At 44.5% G+C, this 16,435-nt stretch overlaps 1 protein-coding gene across 1 annotated transcript in view; it reads right to left on the minus strand.

Annotated features, from left to right (window-relative positions):
• WWOX (WW domain containing oxidoreductase) overlaps nt 1–16,435 on the minus strand; it is a gene marked incomplete at both ends in the record, with an annotated part of 983,966 nt that overhangs the window by 377,543 nt on the left and 589,988 nt on the right. The gene's annotated exons all lie outside the window — the stretch shown is intronic.

The following is a 16,435-nucleotide window of genomic DNA, read 5'->3' on the forward strand; positions in this document are numbered from 1 at the left end:
TACTCCTCTCTGCAAAAGGAGGCGGTATTCAGTCAGGAGTTCTGACTTTTATTGGTTCAATTCTGTTTAAGTTTCTCTGTCGCCCCCGTTTCCAACAGATCCCTTCTGATTTCACTTCCAAGAACACCCTTTAGAATCCCGTAATGTTTTTCTACACAAAAGCAAAATCTCCACAAAAAAAACAGAATTCTGCATGAGCCTGACAAATAAATTCTGTACTTGAGGGTGGAGATCAATTTGACAATAGCTTCTTTGGCCAAGAGGAAGGCACTGCAAAGCCACTAAACGAAACACACCAGAGCAACATGGTGGTTTGGGGCGTGGGGAACACCTTAGTTCCGTGTGGCCACACTTTTTTATTTTAGGAGGAATCCGTGGAGTTTGTGTTAAGGGCTGAAACACCCCGAGAGTGGAATAAATTAGGACTGTTGGATCCTCTGAGAAAATTATTTTCTGTATTGGGTGTTAACTTATGTTTTTTTTGGTTTTTTTTTTTTACAGAACACCTACTAAATGCCAGCAGCCACAGTGCGAGCCACCAGGAATTCTATGGCAGGTCTGGTGATAAAAGTCAACTCATCTCTTTCCCCCTTGCATTCACTGCTTCACCCATTCATTCACTGATTCTGTCCATCACTGTATTCACAAAGATTTAATTACGTAGGTGCTGAGAACAAAGTTATGAACTAGGTTTGGGGGGTGGGGCAGGGACCGTATGGTCTCTATCCTCAAGCTAATTTAAACTCTAGCAGCACAGAAAATTCCAGATTAATCTAGTGGATTTCCAAAGCCTTCTGCAGGCCACTAACTTCTTGTTTACTTAAATAGACGCGTTTTCCCAGCATTCACCTGGTCCCCTTCCATTCCCAGAACTACCCTCACTCTCTGCACTCCATCAGGTCCCTTTCCACATCCCACAGCATTGCTGGGAAAATTAAACATACGCTAAATGTCTTACACAGAGCCTGTGTAAGAACGTGCTGTATGCATTCAGTAAATATCAGCCCCCCAAAAACCCTAAACCCCCAAAGCCCACTGCTCTTTGTGTATAACATACCTGTATATTTAAAAAGCTTGTCTGGTCTAAGAGTGAGAATCACGCATCTGCACATCCTGAGTCATTTTCACAATGACAATAATGTTAATAATAAGAGTAAGAAGCAAGGGGCAGCAGAAGCCATTTCCGTGCGCCAGACTCTGTGATAGGCCCTTTACACTTACTATCTCATTAAATTCTCATTGAACCTGCAAGTCAGGTACTATTTTTATTCCATTTTGCTGATAAAAGGTTGACAGAGGTTAAGTGATTTACCCCAAATCACAAAACCAGTGCATTTCAGATCAGGGGGATCTGACTTCAAAAACATACAAGATAGCAAAACCCTGTTTAGATTGTAAATCCTACACAGCTTTAATCTTCTAAGAGAAAATTGAAACGTCCCTCTGTCTAAAGTGAAATGTAATTGATCCATATCCACTAAGGAGGGGGACTTAGGGTGTGGGTGCACGTGCTCAAAACAGGTCTGCACCCGGAACGCACCACCGACTTTAAATCTGCAGGTAACTTTGTTCAGAAACAAAGTGAAGGACAGAAACTGAATGGGTGGAGGGGAGTTCAAGACTCCCCCTCCCCAGTGAAGGACCAGGTTCCTTATCCACTTTCAACTGCATTCAAATGCTGGGGGCAGTAATATCCGCACAGGAAGTGCTATTTAAAAAATGAGAAAGAAAGAGAATTGCGTATACAACTGCGCAGAAAACGGGAGCGTGGAAGTCATCAAGTATTACACGGGGCAAGGCTTACATGCTTACCATTTTTGTCTTTTCCAAAACTTCCGTAAGAGAGCTTGTGTTTTATATTGGGGAACACCTTGCTCTAATGTTCTAAACTATCAGACTGTAATCTCTGGTGAAGTTTGCTATGGTTGCAACAAACCCGACATAGACTAGACACACAGACCTTAGTCTACCAAGCATTTGAGTTTTTGAATAATTCTCTCATTCTCAAAAGTGACCTGAAATTAAACTCCCACGTGAACCTCACCCTGTATGTCTGCCGTTGAATCTTGGCTGTGTCTTGCCTCCCCTCTGGTTGCCAGCTTGACGTTGCAAACCATTTAGCAAAGGAAGCAAATGACAAATCCTACGGGTCAGGGACAGTCTCTGCATGGCGGTGCATGTCACAGGCCAATTCTGATCGTATGCACTTAACTGTTCCCCAATCCTCCAAATTCTTAGGAGAAGGAAGAAGCTGAGACTAAACAACCTCTTTGGGGGTTATTTTCACACTCAGTGTCTAGAGGTTGCTACACAATCAGAATCCGCAGGTATCAACTCCATCCGGTCTCTGCTTTCCAAGCAAAATCTCAGAGCAACATATGTGTCTTTATGCTGAAAGCACATGGCATGCATTGCTGGAAAGCCCGGCCCTTCCCTGGCATTCCTCTGAAATACCATGGCTGAAAAGCTTGACTTCTTTTTTTGCCACGGAACAGTGAACATTTATACAATCATTAAAATGGCCATCTCCCACCATATTTTTTCTCCTTCTCAGTTTTAATACATTTTTATAATTGCATTGAAGATATTCTAACCCTGTTTTTAGTGCAAAGATAAAATTTATGAAGCGTGACAAACTTATCATGTCAGAGCCAAAACGGAGGAGAGCAATGTGCGTGGCGAAACCCAAGTGTTAGCTCCCTTTTGCCACTTCAGTGGGGAGGGAGAGAAAACAAGTTAATCTGAACCCCGATCCTGGAATTCCAGTGGGGGAGGTTCCCAACTCCTGCTCCAAAGCCAGGACGCATTTCAAGGAATAGCGTTCATTTGCACAGAAATGTCTCTTCAGTTACAAGTGTAAATGGAACCTCGGTTGATATGTGTTTTCAATTTTTCTGTCAGTTGTAATTCTGTCAACACAACCAAAGGTATCTAATTACATTTGTTCTCTCAATGACTCATCCACTTCCCTCTTTCTCTTTTTCATGTTTCTATTAAAGTGTGTCTTTGGAGGATGTAAAGTGATGGGGCACAATGGGGTAGCAGAAAGGACAGCAAGTTAAGCATCAGAGACCTTGGGGTTCAGAGTGCAGTTGGGCCAACAGGGAGCTGAAGGGCCTTGAACCATTTCCTTCATCTCTCTGGGCTTTGCTCCCCCTCATCTATATACGGAAGGATTTGCAGTGGATTTCCGCGCTCTACGGTGAGATGTCACAAAGAGGGTATTTCAAATCAAACACCTCCAGCTTTCAGGCTGCATCGCCGGTGAGAAAAATCACTTTCACAAGAAAATCTGCCATGTTGATGAGTTCTTGAAAATTCAGCAATCACATGTGTGGGAATGTGTGTTTACAAACCCAGATGGACACCAGGAAACACAAAAACGGTTTTTGTAAGCATCTGCACTGGAGTTTTTGTTCCTCCTGGTAGAGGGTACCCTGGCCATGAACTCTCTGCTAAAAAAAAAAAGAACGAGGGAAGACTCACTCCAGATGAACTTTTCTGCGCTGCCTCCTCTTTTCTTTAGAAATGGAGGATTTTCCATATTTTCTAACTTTACACAATAGCCTTGAAGGAGACACAGATGCGAGGGGCCATAATGAAGTGGAGGTAATCTACACAATTTAAAAACACTTATTGTAACAAAATGGATTGGCGAGGTAGGGGCCATACAAGCACACATAAATGAAAGGCATCCCACCGGAAAAGCATTTTGCTCACATTGTCATTTACGGCTCCTGAATTAATAGACCAAGAAAAGACACCACCGGCCCCAACAAAATGCCGTAAAACCACTGGCAGCGAGTGGTGTCTCAAACTTTAATTCCCCTGGGGAGAAAAGGACACTGCCTAATCTGTATTCAGTCCTGACATTGGCCACATCTGATATGGAACATTAGCTTCTAAGCCTCTCAATAGACTAGTGTCCTTCAGTTTATATTACTTTATGTTAATAGTAGAAGAATTACACACAACATCATTTGTCATTGTTATACTCTGCTATACATCCCATAGCTTATTTTAATATATTTATTTACCCCTGAGATGCTGAGAAATTAAAAATATGCATGTATCAAGAAAAACCTATAGGGAGAGAGTCACTGTAAATCTCTTTAAAAAGACAAAAAGATACCCCCCCCCGAAAAACCTCCCTTGCGGGAAAATATATATCTAAGCTTGGGAATGATAAGGTGCCTTCTGCCTAAGGACTCAAGTACGGGCTGTACAATAATTCCAGAGCATGAGTACATAACAGAAAGTGGCATATTATGATAATAGAGCTTTTGTTCCCTCATCTCACCAGTTTTTTTCATTTCTCAATTACATCCTTGGGTCCCTCTCATGCTGTTATTAGCTTTTTTGACATCTGACCTCTAGCAAGGGAAAGGCAAGATTTTTTTTTCCCCTTGGAAAAGCACTGTCAATCTGCACCCAACCCTCACTCTTTTTGACCCAGATTCCACAAGCACTCAGCGGAACCTCAGTTTGGATTAAAAACAGCAATGATGTCCTTGCATATGGTGCCTTAACTTCTGCAAAGTGGTTTTGCTGACGTTACGGACACAATGCCATGGGTTTAAAGGAGCACCAACCTTGATGCCATGGTCTTTGGGTTCCAGGGTAAGCTCCAGCCATCTCTCCTTATGGAATGTGGTTAAGTCATCCATCTCTCTGAGCCTCAGTTTCCTCAGAAACAAGAGGAAAACTCTGGACTTGCTGAATTAAGATCCGTCGAAGGGTCAGTGACGTTCGGGGGGTGGGAGCGGGTACTGGCGACTTCTCTGTGATATTATTTGCTCTTCATCTCAGTCTCATGAAGCAGGACAGATGTCCCCATTTTTCAGATGAGCAAACAGAAGCTCAGGAATACTGACTTGACTAAGGTGGCCCCAGGTTGGAAGAGAGGCAGAAACAGGAGAGGAAGTGGGGCGGAGGCGGGGGGGTTGGATCATGCTTAGCACCCGCTTCTGGATGAACATCTCTACCAACGAGGGTCACCGGGATGGATCCACTTTAGGGATGTGGGGAAATGAATATAAGCTTGTGGCTGTCAGGGCTGCCTCTCTATATCTGATTTTTATTTATTTTTTGCCATGTTGACAATTAAAAACAAAAATGCATACTTTGAGTAATGCATAGTTATACAATATATTCTTCTAATTTTGTCTTCTTGTTCAGGTTGGGGGGTGGGCTGTCTCGAGACAATCTCTTCCTTTTAGCGGGTACTCTTGGTTACAAGGTACTTTCACAGAGTGCGTCATGTCATCCTCACCCAACACTGCAGGCAGTGCAGGTACAATTTTCCCAATTCTACTGATAAGGAAATTTAAGACAGATATTCACTGAGCAGCCCAAGCTCACCCAGCAATGAATGGCTGAATGGCTGAGCAGGGAATTGAAGCACAGTTCTGGCTCCTAGCCCAGGCAGGGCTCCTTCTAGTACGTTTGCAATGATACCAATAAACAGATATATGTGTGATGAATACGGACAATACTTAATTTTCTCCAAAAAGCAAAATACAACTGGTGTCATTTACACAAGGATGGACAATTTAAAAGCAATACAGTAAGCAATCAACACTAGAGAGCAAGGCAGAGAAAGCAATCAGCCAGTGCAAACATATCTCTTGTCTCCTGAAGGTGTGCTGAACTACATTTCCCAGGCTCCCTTGCAGTGGGGGATGACCACATGAGTGGCTTCTGGCCAGTGGAAAGTAGGTGGAAGTGATCTCACTGCTTCTAGGCTCCGCCCATTCAAAACCTCCTAGGAGCCTTGTTCTTTCCTTCCCTTGCCTGATATCTGGATTCTGAGGATCCAGCAGAGGATTTGGAGGCTCTAGGGGAGGGCCACGCCCGAATGTCAAAGCCTGGGTCCCTGAATCACGGTGTGGGCGGCCAGCTGCTGAACGTCTGCACTGACTGCTGTGTGAACAAGAAATCAACTTCAGTTCTGGGAACTGTTTGTTAAAGCAGTTAGCCAATCCTGATTAAGGAAGAAGGTTCCGGAAGAAGTGCAAGGAGTGTTTCTCAACTGACAACTAGATATATATTCAGAGCCATTCTCATCACCAGCCTAAAGCATTCACCATACCCTCTTGGAGCAAGCACTGACAGGCACTGTCCTCGCAGGTCTTGGATCCTGAAGGTTAAACATTTACAACAGGTTCTCTGTCTTGTCTTAGACATCATCTGCTTTTCTTTTTCATCAACTATCTTTCACTTTTCTCACTAACTTAAACTTTACATTTGTGCATCCATTTGACAACGACGATGGTGATGGTGATAATAATAGCCAGCATTTGTTGGGCACTTTACTATATGCCAGCCACTCTTCTAGATACTTTACACACTATATTTCACTCCATCCTCAAATGTATTTGGTAGGTGTCATTATAGCCCTTATTTTACAGATGAGAAAATGGTCGTTTAGAAACATAAAGGACCTGCCCACTAGACTCTATCCCCAGAGCCTAGTCCAAGGCAGGTTGTATATTCATTGGATAAAAGAATGACAGTTCAAGAGCCAAGTTTGGAAATTACTGTTAAATTGGTAGTGAGGCTTGGCGCTGTTAGACAGTATTTTCTGAGAAATCTGTGTGAGAAACTGTACTTGAAATTCTTTTTTAGAATCAGGAAGACCCAGCAGTAGCCTAAAGTCCCAAGTTTGATGTAGAGGCGCTGGTAAGTACTCACGCCATCAAGAACATTTTGAAGAAAACTCTTTGCTGCGGTTCATGGGTGGCCCTCGCATTTCAAAGGCTTCCTTTCCCCCCCAACCCCCCGCATTGGGCCATAGAACATCTGGGCAGAAGGACAGAGCTGTAAAGAGGCAGCTTTCTGGGGTCAGACTGCTGGACTCAAGACCTCCACTTGAGATCACGGGTACGTTATCTAAAGCGTTATCCTTGAATGTAGAAAGAAAGTCTCTGCGAAGTGTAAATGACATACTCTCTGGAAAGCACTTAGCACACTATCCTCCATCTTTCGAGCACTCAGTGAATTCAGGCTACCCTAACCATCGTTCTCTTTATCAAAATCACCGCTGCCTTCACTGCCATCAGCACCATCTTTCAAAGAGGGCACGTCCTTAGCCAGCAACACATAAAATGGGTTGACTGAAGAAAGTGCCAGCTGTAGGCAGCCTGAAGACTCCAACTCCCATTATTTATAGACTTCTCAAGATTCCTGGACGACGAGGATGAGATTAAATAATCAACCACGGATATTTGCAGTGTGACAGGCAAGGAGTTAATATACAAAAGGAAAGTCATTTCTTGGTCACTGACTCAGCCAAGGGCAGACAGGTAGCAGCAGCCACAGGTGACAGCTATATGCCCCTTTCCTGCTGCTTCTGCAATAGACAGGTCCTGCCTGGACTCACTGCCTGAAGACAAGGGTCTGCATCTTCCCTGGCCAGAGTGTCACCGTGATACTAGTGTTAATACTAACAGTAAGCGTGCTAACAATGACAACGATAGCAGTAATGATAGGAGCAGCTGTAATTTACTGGGGGTTCGATATGGCGCAGGAATTGTGCTGAACTCATGAAGACCTCACCTCCCTAAGTCTCCCAGCAACCCTAAGAGGTAGGTAGATACTATTTACCCATTTTTTGGGGGGGAGTTGGGGAAATTGATATTCAGAGAGTTCAAGTATTTTGCCTACGGGGACACACAGTGGGATTCGAATCCAGGTTACTGCAACTCACAAGCCTGGGTTATTAAGAACTTGACCATATGGCATGAGCGCTTCTGAGCCCTGCCTGCTGTAAACCCTCTTCCACACCAAAAATGTCAGTGTTCGAGACCTGGATTCCTCTTAAGAACTGTCCTAGGCCATGTTTACCCCCACTGAAATGATGAACTGCTTTTGGAACATTTCTAAAGGAAATCATAAGTCATTTCCATAATGGCTGAAGAGTCTGAAACAATACGTTTTGCCGTGCGCTCTTTGAATGCGCTGCATAATTTTTAAACGATAAAGATTACCTCGCGTGTACTATAGCTGCGTTTTATGCTAACAACCAGAATCATTTAATCATGATGGGCTAATGACCTGCAAAACTTTGTTTTAAAAATGAAGTCATAGCTGGGCTTCTGGAAGGCAAAACTGGATAAAAAATGAGGAAAGTCAATGTTTAATTTGTATTCATGAGTTAGCAGCAGCCGAACAGTCTCTGCTGTATGTGATCAACTTTGAGTTGTAAAAGGATATGTGCATCTGAACTAGAAGCAAGAAGGAAACTCTGCAGCTTATAGGTCTTACTGGTATCACTTAAGCATCAACAGGATAAAGAGATCCCTGCTCCAGCATCATGGTTATCAACAGAGGTTTGGATCTATGTCTTTCCTTCTTTCTCCACACAGCCCTCCACCCTTCTAAGTTTGGGATTTGCTACTGCTAAACCTCAAAATGTCCAGCGTGAGCAGAGAACAGAGCTGTGGATGATCAGAGCTCCCTACTGGGGACCCTGGTCAGTGACATGGCCTTCCTGGGCTGTCCCTTCCCTGACCACTCTCTGCTCCTCTGGGAGAACCACCAAACACATCCTCAGTCACCCCACACTGCTCTGGTCAACCTTGCTCTTAGACGTCTACAGGTGAGAGGCCCCTCATGGACTTGTGTCGTAAGCTCTGTTGCTTGCCTGTCCCAAGCCTATCCTTCCACCTTCCTTGCTAACAGAACTGTGGTTCTGTTTGGGGGACAAAGCCCTTCGGGGGTGAATTGGAGTCTATCTAAGCCAATCATTAATACAACTGTATTGATGTCCCCAATTCTTCACTACACCCTTACCCATGCCCTCTGCCATACAAGTTTGCAGCGCCCAGCATCTGTAGGTGGGACGTAATTCCTCATCCCTGAATGTGACTATATGACTTGCTGTGAGTCTTAGATATGACACCCAAAACACAAGTAACAAAAGAAAAAAAAAAGAGATAAACTGGACTTCATTAAAATTTAAAACCTTTGTTCATCAAAGGATACTCTCGAAGAGAGTAAAAAGATAACCTACAGAATGAGAGAAAATATTTGCCACTCGTATGTTTGATAAGGTTCTAGTGTCCAGAATATTATAGGCCAACAACAAAAGACAAACCATCCTGTAAAAATGGACAAAGAACTTGAATAAATATTCCTCTAAACGAGAGACGCAAGTGTCCAATAAACACATAAAAAGATGCTCAACGTCATTAGTCATTAGGGAAATGCTGATCAAAACCACAATGAGGGCTTCCCTGGTGGCGCAGTGGTTGAGAATCTGCCTGCTAATGCAGGGGACACGGGTTCGAGCCCTGGTCTGGGAAGATCCCGCACGCCGCGGAGCAACTAGGCCCATGAGCCACAACTACTGGGCCTGCACGTCTGGAGCCTGCGCTCCACAACAAGAGAGGTCGCGATAGTGAGAGGCCCGCGCACCGCGATGAAGAGTGGCCCCCACTTGCCACAACTAGAGAAAGCCCTCGCACAGAAACGAAGACCCAACACAGCCAAAAATAAATAAATAAACAAATGTGGGGTTAAAAAAAAAAAAGAAAAAAACCCCCCACAATGAGACCTATTTCACATCTACTAAGACGGCTATAATAAAAGCAACAAACAAATAAACAAACAAAACTATAAGTGTAGGCAAGGATGTGGAGAAATTGGAACCCTCATATATATGAGTGGGAATGTAAAATGATGCAGACACTATAGAAAACCAATTTGGTGGCTTCTCAGAAAGTTAAACATAGAATTACCATATGATCAGGAAATTCCATTCCTCAGTGTATACCCAAGAGAAAAGAAAATAGGTATTCAAGCAAAATGATGATAGCAGCATAATTCAAAACGTCCAAAAACTGGATAAAACTCCATGCCCATCAGCTGGTGAATGGTAAATAAAATGTGGTTCTTCACCCACACAATGGAATACTATTTAGCCATAAAAAGAAATGGCATACTGACAGATGCTACAACATGAATGAAACTTGAAAATATTATGCTAAGTGTAAGAAACCAGACATAAAAGGTCACACATTGTATGGTCCCATTACACGAAACAGTCTATTCAAAATAGGCAGATCTATAGAGACAGAAAGTAGATTAGTGGTTACCAGGGGGCTAGAGGAGAGGAAATGGGGATGGAGTTTCTTGGGGGCAGAGATAAAATGTTCTAGAATTAGGTAGTGGTGATTGTTCATGAGAGAGAGTATTACATATACTATTATTATTTGTAAACTAAGTGCTACACATCCATTCTATCTGTAATGTACATATAATAACTCTGGGTATGTATATATGTGTACATGCACACTTTGGTGTTTGCTTGTTTTTACAGAGAACCGGTTGTTAAACATTTACCAGCACACCACTGGCTGCAGGGCTGTAGGCTCCACAGCAAGACCTCCCTGTGCCTCTAAAAAGTCTTAACTGAGTCTCTTTCCCAGCAGCTGCTGCCCCAGGAAGCATTCAGAGCAAGGTGCTGAACACTGCTGCTGAGAACTGACAATTCCTGCAGACAAAGGTGGCACCTGCCCCTGGACGGTGGGACGGTGCAAAGGTGAGAAGACAGAGAACTAACCCCGGTCCTTACTCTCCTGCGCTGGGAACGCTTGCTGGCAAAAGACACTTCATCTTACTTTGCTTAATTCCAGACAGCCAGTCACACTTGGTTATTGTTTTTAGTTTTACATACTAGTATTGAATTATTTTTTATGGATGTTATTTCTCAATTAGTGTATTCCTTGGAGACAGCGCAAGCCTCTAGAATTTAGCTTCTCCTTGGCTGTAATCACTGCTGCCACGTGGGCTATCTGGGAGCTGATTTGATGTTCCTCTAGCCGCTCCTGCCCACATGGACCCGAGGGCCCTCCTGATCAGCTGCAGAAGGGGGACCTGGCTTATTCCAGGCGGGGTCACAGGCTGTGAGTGTGACCTCAGGCTTGTCGAGGGCTACTGGCTGGGCACTAAAGAGATGCCTGGGCATCTTTGGCCGAAAATACCCTTCAGTGGTCCTGAGGAATGAAGATGGGGGTCATTAGTTCATGGTCAGGGGCTGACTTCGGGTCCAGCGATGGGCTGTGATGGAGATTTCAGGGGGTTCACTTCCAGCTCATCACACTCTCTGCCTCATAAAACCCTTGGCTAAGAGCAGCTAAAATCACAATAGCAATGGCAACCAGTGATCGAGAGCCTACAGAAGCCAGGCCCTCTTCTAAGCACCACGGATGTATCATCTCATTTAATTCTCACAGCAACTCTTCAAACCACTTGCTAGTATGTATTCCCACTTTGTAGATGAGGAAGCTGAGGCGCGAGAAATGATACAATTCGCTCAGGCTCACGTGACTGGCAGCCTGGCTCCAAAGTCTGTGCTCTCATCCACCACCTCACGCAACCTCCAAACGGGTCAGAACCTCACTCACCAGCTTCCTGCGGGCTCCTGGATGGGGAAGAGTCAGGTGGAGCCACAGATCTCGCATTCTTTACCTCTCAGCTCCAGTGAGGGAGAGCTGTGGCTCGTCAGGGCCACAAGAGGAGTCAGGTCTTGACTTGCCCTCCCCTTTCTGCCTGTGAACTTGAGCTTACCCTCTCTGAGCCTCAGTGTCCTCATCTATAAAGGGAGGGATAATAGTATCTACCTATTGTGAACACTGGGTGGTTCTACAATTTGCACGTAACATGAGAACAGCAATGGCTCTGCCCTTATAGGACTGCTGTGAAGATCGCATGTGATTGCATGTAAGCAGTCATGAACATTGCATGACATAAGGGAAGTGCTCAGTACACACTGCCCACTGATACCACCACCACCACCACCATCAACATCATCATCATCATCATCATCATCATCCCCCTCCCACCATCACCATTATCATCATCATTGGTTTTATTTAGAAGACAATACTAATGTCTTTGTAAAAGGTGTGGGGCATGCCTGGCACATCAGTGGGGCCCAATAAATATCAGCTCCCTTCTCTACCTCCATAGGTCCCAGGGCTCCCAACGTCATGCCCACCAACCTCTCAAAGGCCCATTCGAGCCTCTCCCAGCTCTCACCGGCAGGCCTTCGCTTCAGTGAAGAGTGACCTCACTACCTCCCAGAAGGAGCGCACACAAATCACACCTGGGTGGTGGGAGCCAACTCCTTTGTCCCCCGTCTCTCTGCTCTGGTGTGCAGGGACGCATCTCCTCCTCAAAGCCTGGCCCCCTGGACCCTCTCCATCAGCCCAGGCCTCTCCCCACTCACCGCAACAAGGTTCACTGAACTGTGTAATTCCACACACACAGTAAAGAGAGCTCCGGGGAAGCCTGTTGGAATCTAAATGTCTGATGATTAAAAGAAGAGTTTAGTTCAGTCTAGCACATACATCCCACTATCATGCAGCCATCATAAATGATGGCCCATCTTTCATGCATTTTGAGACATGTTTTTTCCCTGTGAACTTGGTCAGCTGAAACGTTCCACATTTCACTGGAAGTAAGCCCACTGTAGGTGCTGTCCATGTTGAGTTTAATTTACATTTTAAATGTTTTTAGAAAGATTAGGCAATGATTCACTATTGTGAACCAAATTTACTATGTTTGCAGAAGTGGAAACATATGGAAATGGCCATCTGATACATGATAAATTTATTGTCTAAATAAGTTAAAAGAGACTTTTAAAATAGATATGAAATAACAAGTTCTGAGAGAGAAGAAAGCTTTGGATCACTGTTTAGCTGACAATGTTTTTCCCTTTCTGAGTGGAACATAAAATAACAGCACAATCTTAGCACTGATTGAAGCTTATATTCATAAAATACCTTATATTAAGCCTTTGGAGCGCTGCAAAAATGTCAAAAAACACTTTTAAATTGCATAGATAGTATGATTATGATCATAACTTGGAAAGTGCACAACAACAACGATAGAACAGAGTATAGAAAAGAAAGACTGGAAAGAAATAAACCTAAAAGTTAATGGAGCTTGTATTTGGGAGGTGGACTGAAGATGGGACCCTCTTAAGCTGGTGGAGAAAACGAAATGCATTAATAATTTTCGGTCCATCACTCTTGAATTCAATTACCGAGCAGTTTGGATGACTTTTCCTTCCCAACCTAGGAGAGTATTTAGAACCTCCGGAGTGCTGCGGAATACAAATGCTGGAAGACTTGTCCCAGGAGAAGAGCGGTGAGTTCCACGCTCTCTCCTAATCCACGGGAAAGGGTAACCCTAGAGGGGACAGCTGGAGGCCTTGGCAAAAGCAGTGCTCAGAGACAGGAAGGAAATGGAGACGGAGCATGAAGAATTCACCGGAAAGCTCATGTACCTTGATTGCAAAGGCAGCAATCACTGGAAGAGAGATGAAAACAAGAAGCATACACCTGAAACTAACACAATAGTGCAAATCAACTATAATTCAATTAAAAAAAAGAAAAACCAAGAAGCAGACAAATCTAATGGAGTAAATCAGAGGGGGCAGGGTGGCACAAGGAGAGCATGAAGAGGAAGGACAGGGTGAAGGTGAAGGCAAGCAGGTCAGAAGAAGAAAATTAAAACAAGTGAAGGTGATGCTTTATATCTGCCACCAAATCTCCCGGCCCCATCTGTTTCTTTCCAAAAGAAAAAGACAAAAGATCTCACCAAAGTCTGGAAGAGGTTGAGAGAGCAGGCTTTGGAATCATATTCTTGAGCTCCAAGCCTCTGCTTCAGTTTACATGTAAAATGAGGACAGTAACGGTACTCACTTTACGTGGTTGGTGTGAGGATTTCAAACTTATTACGACTAAAGAGCCATGAATGGAACAGAGTAAGTGCTCAGTGCACGTTACCCACTGATATCATGAGCATCACAGCACCACCACTATCATCATCATAATCATCACCATCACGATCATCGCCATCGTCATAATCATCACCACCATCATCATCACCACCATCATCACCATTACCACTACCATCACCATCATAATTACCATCACCATCATAATTACCATCATGACCATCATGACCATCATCATCGCCATCACGATCATTGCCACCGTCATAATCACCACCGCCATCATCATCATAATCATCATCACCACCATCATCATCACCTGATATCACCACTACCATCACCATCATAATTATCATCATCACCATCATGACCATCACTAGTACCACCATCATCGTCATCATCATCACCATCATAATCACCATCATCACTGTTATTTTTATTTAGAAGGTAATATTTATGTCTTTGCAAAAGACAAAATAGCTAAAGGGGAAAAGATCAAAACATTTTACATAGGTACACACAAAAGCACCAAGTTACAACTCATTGCTCCTCAGAGGGTTAGGCCATCTATACCTTGGGAACACCAGGCCATGCACTAAAAGCCGTTCTTAAGATGGACATGGTCTCCTTCCTGGAGATCAGGGTGCAGTGGAGGTGGGAGGGTGGGGAAAGGCTAATGGAACACCGCTGGTAGAGAGCAAGCTGGGGTGTGAATTTCTGAGATCTAAAACACAGCTTCCCTTTCCTGTCCTCCCAAGTTTTTCAAAGCGAGATGCAGAATTTCCAAAATAGCTGTGTTTATAGCCAAGTGCTCAGTTACTGGCAAACACTAAAGAAGTCTCAGACATGTGGGCTATGGAACAAGCCAAGGGTCCCAACACGCCCGAAAAACACTTCAGTTGTGGTGAGTGTGTCATCGTTTCCCTGTCTTGATTTACTTTTCAGAAATGATAGCGTTTGTTTGTTTGGCTTCAGAACGCTATCCGGTAACTTGGGAAGTTCTGTTCTCAAGAAGGCTGCAGCTACAAAGAATCCACCAGAAGGAGAAGTGGCAGAGGGGTGTGGGCAGTTATGTTCCCTGTCCAGTCCCCAGCCTGGCCCTGACGTCATGCTCAGTCATCTGCGTACTTCTATCGCTCTCTGAAGCCACGCTCCCTGAGGCTGCCCGAAAGATCTTTTGAAAGATGTCACTGGGTCCTGCCACACCTCTGCTTCAAACTCTTCAGTGGCTTCCTTTATTCTTTAGAATAAAATCCTCGCTGGTATCCACTGCTCTCTCCCATCCCATACTCCCGCAGCCACATCTGCAAGCTCTTTTCTGCCCCAGGGCCTTTGCACTTCTCTTCACTTTGCCTGGGATGTTCCCTCTCACTCAGCCCTTCCAACTGAAAACTCTTTTTCATTCCCTGGCTTTCAGCTCAAATGTCACCTCCTTAAAGAGCTCTTCCCTGACGTTCCTTCTCCCCTCCGTTTGCTACCAAAAGGCCAAGTTTAATTCCATTATTACACTCATCACAGTCTCTATTTGTCTTGCATACTTACTTGTTTACTTGCTATTGTCTTCTTCCCCCCTGTAAGCCCCTTTAAGGCAAGGGCCTTTTTGTTTTTGACTTGTTTGCTGTATTATCCCAGCTATATTGTCTGCATAACATCCAAAGGATGACAGCTTAATGAATCAATCAGCAAATGAATAAACCAATAGGTTCATGAATGAATGTGGCCTTAAGCCTCTTGAGCTGGGGAAGACAGGTCCTCTTTGGATCCCCCACCCCCGTAACCCCACCCTCCCGCCCCCATCCTGGACCCCAGCCTCCAGGGATGATAAGAGAAGAATGCTATGGGTGGCTTGTCTTCGGAGGGGAAGAGAGACCCAATAGACTTCACCAGCTAGAAGGGCTGGAGGGCAGGAGACCCAGGTGAGTAGAACCCAGGCTATAGGACCCCAGGAGCCTGACAGGGACTTGACCTTCCAGGAACATTGGCCACATCATTAGTTCAACAACTGAAAAAAAAGCATGTATTGAGCTCCTACTGGGTAGCGCCACTAGCTGTTCCATAAAGACTTACAATGAGGGCATGTAATTAGACTTGCAAAGACTTAGCCCAGTGGCTTCTTATTACTGCTTTGTGGCTGCAATCCAGAGTCTCTGTTTTAAGCAGGAAGGGTGGAGCTGGAAGAAATAATTTTCTACACCCACCCAGTTCCAAAGGTCCTTCTCCTTCCCCTCCCCTCCCAAGGGGCCAGAGATGGTACAAAATGAGAAGCTTAGCATAGATCCCACCTCTGCCACCAAGTGGCTGCATCAGACAAGGATACCCTTATACCCTGGCTAGGAGAACAAGCCCTTGAATCAGGCTGAGTGTGTGCGATTCGCCACTCCCATCATTTACTAGCTGTGTGAACCAGGGCTACCAGCTACAGTTCTCTGAGCTTTGGTGTCCTCATCCTTAAAATGGAGATAATAATACACTCTATTCACAGACGTGCCAGAATTGAATGGTCTGGACAGGGCTTTGTACAGAGCAAAGAACTAACTCATGTCAGCCATCCTCAGCAGTGCCAGCAGCACCCTTTTCTGGGCTTTAATATTTCATTAAAAAAAAATGAAGTGGGTTGGAGCCACATGGGTGTTGCCCAGTGATGGGATATATGTAGACGAGATCATTGTACCCATCCAGGTACAATATCCC

The sequence above is a fragment of the Hyperoodon ampullatus genome (assembly GCF_949752795.1).
Source record: "Hyperoodon ampullatus genome assembly, chromosome: 18".
Classification (NCBI taxonomy): domain Eukaryota; kingdom Metazoa; phylum Chordata; class Mammalia; order Artiodactyla; family Ziphiidae; genus Hyperoodon; species Hyperoodon ampullatus.